The sequence below is a fragment of the Dermacentor silvarum genome, chromosome 7 (assembly GCF_013339745.2).
Source record: "Dermacentor silvarum isolate Dsil-2018 chromosome 7, BIME_Dsil_1.4, whole genome shotgun sequence".
NCBI lineage: Eukaryota > Metazoa > Arthropoda > Arachnida > Ixodida > Ixodidae > Dermacentor > Dermacentor silvarum.
In genome coordinates, this window is record NC_051160.1 from 112,648,027 (window position 1) to 112,651,747 (window position 3,721).

At 44.4% G+C, this 3,721-nt stretch overlaps 1 long non-coding RNA gene across 1 annotated transcript; it reads left to right on the plus strand.

Moving 5' to 3' along the window:
- The first annotated feature begins 251 nt into the window (after nt 1-251).
- Nucleotides 252-3,295, plus strand: LOC125946929 (uncharacterized). The gene is made up of 3 exons (XR_007468001.1): nt 252-415; nt 2,288-2,329; nt 3,151-3,295. It is a non-coding gene; the product is annotated as an uncharacterized LOC125946929 (long non-coding RNA).
- Nucleotides 3,296-3,721: the final 426 nt, after the last annotated feature.

Consider the following 3,721-nt stretch of genomic DNA (forward strand, 5'->3'; position numbering starts at 1 on the left):
GCTGATCCTAGAGCTGGAGCTGGCAGTATTTTGCCCGACACTTATACAAAAATGCCTCGAGATAGAGCGAGGCGTCAACTTAGCTCACAACATGGCTCAGTAAATACGGATAGCGTCATGAATCAATCGGCGAAATCCTTCAGCTCGTTGTAAATATTGCAATTCATGTATGAAGCGTGGATTTGTATGCGGTTTTTGTGTGAATGCGCGCTTGCGCTGTTGACTCTTTGGAGCATTCCAGAACTTTGTGCGTGCGGCGGTATGTGTGCTGGTTGCGTGATGAGTTTGCTGCGTTTTCTGTGCCCTTTGCCTCGCTGTGACATCTTTTGTATATTTCAACCTGTTGCTCGCTCTTTATGGGCTACACGTTGCCTCGAAGATCACCATGATCGCCTCCGACTCAGCCAAATCGAAGGTGAGTGCGTGTTTTCGAATTCCACTTGCTCGTTCATTGCGACGCTTTCAGCAAAAGTGCGTAGAGAGCCCGTGCGTGTCTTCCACGCGCTTCTGTGCTCGTTTTCATTACTAGTACTATCCTTCCGTTGCGAGAATTGGTTGTGCAGCACTAGATTTGTTATATTGAGCATGAAGTTTTGTCCTGATTTAACTTCACAGCGCGCTTGCGGCGACGTAAAGCAGCTATGTGGAGCCAGCTAAAACAGGGCATGTTGTGCGCGCCACGATTTTTGGTACGGTGTTTCAGCACCGATTGAAATTAGCCTTATTAATGAGCGCTCGTGGGCTCTGCCGTTTTGGTGAGCAGCTGTGTGGAGCCAGCTAAAACAGGGCATGTTGTGCGTGCCACGATTTTTGGTACGGTGTTCCAGCACCGATTGAAATTAGCCTTATTAATGAGCGCTCGTGCTCTGCCGTTTTGGTGAGCAGCTGTGTGGAGCCAGCTAAAACAGGGCATGTTGTGTGCGCCACGTTTTTTTGGTACGGTGTTCCAGCACCGATTGAAATTAGCCTTATTAATGAGCGCTCGTGCTCTGCCGTTTTGGTGAGCAGCTGTGTGGAGCCAGCTGAAACAGGGCATGTTGTGTGCGCCACGTTTTTTTGGCACGGTGTTCCAGCACCGATTGAAATTAGCCTTATTAATGAGCGCTCGTGCTTTGCCGTTTTGGTGGAAACAATGCGACGTGAAGTAATCTGAACTGTACTGTAATCAAGTATATTTCGTTCGCGCAACGCCGTCCATTGACGTGCATCTACTACATGGCGTGTCGGGATCGGCGAAAATATGCGCGGGGCGTTTTGCCGTTCGAATGTATTCTACTGCGCTGTTCGCTTCAGGATCGAGTGCCCAGAGTCCGCTGACACGCCGTGCGGTAGACACGCGCTGTGGCGCGATAATAATAAAGAATTGCAAGGGCGTATATGTGATTCTATGTGATAGGTGAGATAAGAAAGGGCTGATGGCAGCGAATGCTGTGAAATCATCAGGTTATGTGTGGTTTGTTTTCCGCCGGTAGGCGCGCGGTGAACTTTTTTTTTTTAGCCATTATCTCCCTTCGACGCCATCGAGTACTTCGCGCTAACGCCTTCGCGTAGGCGCTCTATATTCATGGAAAAGGCAGATTCTGTGGGATTCTATGTTCTGCTTTAGAGGGATGAAACATTCAAAATAACGTCATCGTGTGAAGTTTCAGCCTTTGGCCCTTCAGTAACTCATTGATTTAACTAAGTTCGAAATCAGTAAAGGAACGAGATGCTTGGGCATATTTGCCGTGTCGTCCCACTGTGCTTCCAGTGGCATGTAGGCGTTATCGACAAATGTAAAAAATTAGCAAGGCTTTTTATGAGATAGAAGTAGACAGCTATGTCAATAAGTTATTTTTGCTTTGAATTCACACTCTAAAGAGGAGAGAGAGTGAAAGGGGAGCGTATCCTTGTGAACTAAATGACGCTTTGATATAAGCTTGGAACAATGGTTTGTTGGTGGAGCAGTTCTGTGGAATACTTAAGAGAGTAAGCAAATTGCAGTAGCAGCAGTTAGACGGGGAGTAAAAAAATGCAACACTGGTTTTATATGAACGAGCTACCTTTAAGATGTGGCCACAACAGTTCAGTAGATGAGCAAAATAATTTTAAAAATTTTGGAGAGAAATTAAAAATAATTTATTTGCCCACCTCACACTGCCAGTGGCAAGAGCAGCCATGCTTTAATGTTTTCAATCAGTCATTTATATCCATCCATTTATGTCGGCCTAATCGTCCATATAGATGTTTTGATTGTTGCTTTTGAGTTATCGTGGCATCACATTTTAATACTGACATCTGTTTTCAGAATCAAAATGAGCCTGGAGACGCCACAGCCGGAATGCGAAAGGTGAATTCTTTGGCCATTCATCATCTAGCGTCACCATGATCAAATGCACTGTTGCCAGGAGAATGTATTGCCGGGCGGTATTCTCCTTAAGATTTAGTAAAACTGGTAGCATTAAGTGCCTCCTTTGCGATTTTGCATAGCCTTTGATTTGCGAGTCGATTAAATTATTTAATGAGGTGGGCAGTTGGCACACCCTGACTTTGTGTCTTATGTACACATTCAGCTGAGTAGGTCTGGGACACAGCAAGCGAATCTGATGTGTAGTGGTAATCGCATTAACGTCAACAGTTATCTTACTGTTTGAGCTGCTACTGCTGCTTGCCAACACAAGCAGCAGTTGCCCACGATGGCGTGAAAGAGGTTCATTGAAGAGGCACATACTCTGAGTCACATACCCAGAGATCCAAGCAGGTCCATCAGATGGTTATTAACCCACTTCCCTCAACATAGCAGCCCTACCCATTAGGCCATTGACCACCTAGTGACACAAATTGGCTGGAAAATACTTAGAGGCAGACACCCGAAAGTATGTGAAGTAACCTAAAAATGCTACTTGCATTAAAGTTTTTGATGCTTTGGTTTACTTACTATTTTATTTTGTACTGGGTGAATCCTTGTTTTTCTGAAGCACATGGCATCCTAACAGGATAACAAGCTATGACATTAGTTTTAGTTGTTTTTATTAGTGACATTAGTTGACATTTTAGGTCTGGAGCAGGCAGTATTTCTGTGATTTATTTGGAGTGTGGCTGTTGTGTAAATGTGCTTAAAATCCTTAAACTACCTCACTAATATTTACCTAAATGTGCCCTTTCACATAGGTTGGAGAAGTGCTCATTCAGATGATCCTGGCACAGATTGCCATGGTGGACCAGGCAAGTTTGCAGCGGCCTTGATTCACAATGTGTTCACAGAGAAGAACCTCATGGGCCACTCACTTCTCGAAAACACCACCACCAATAGGCAAAAAGAGGCTCTTGGCCTTATAGGGTCAACACTGTTATAGGCAAGTACCGTACATCCTTTTTCCCATTGCATTTTTGCATTCACATTTTGTACTTGGAATTACTAGCTTGCTATTAGCACAACAAATGATTTTCAAGTAGCCTGTGTCTGCAACTACGTGCTACAATAGCCTACTATTTGGGATGAATGTTCATTTGATCTCAAGTCTCTAATGCCTCCCTACTAAAGTGCTAAATTTTAAAAGCAGCCTTAACTGCCAGAAGTGATTGGTGGCTACAACTGACAAAGTTAGGTGTATTTGCACATTAGTTGCTCTACTTGACTGTCCATGCAATGAACAGTTGCAATGAAGCAACTACCAATCTGTGAAGCATGCTACCAATCTGGTGGTATAGCGGGTGTGCTTAAGTAGCCTGAAAGTGTTGT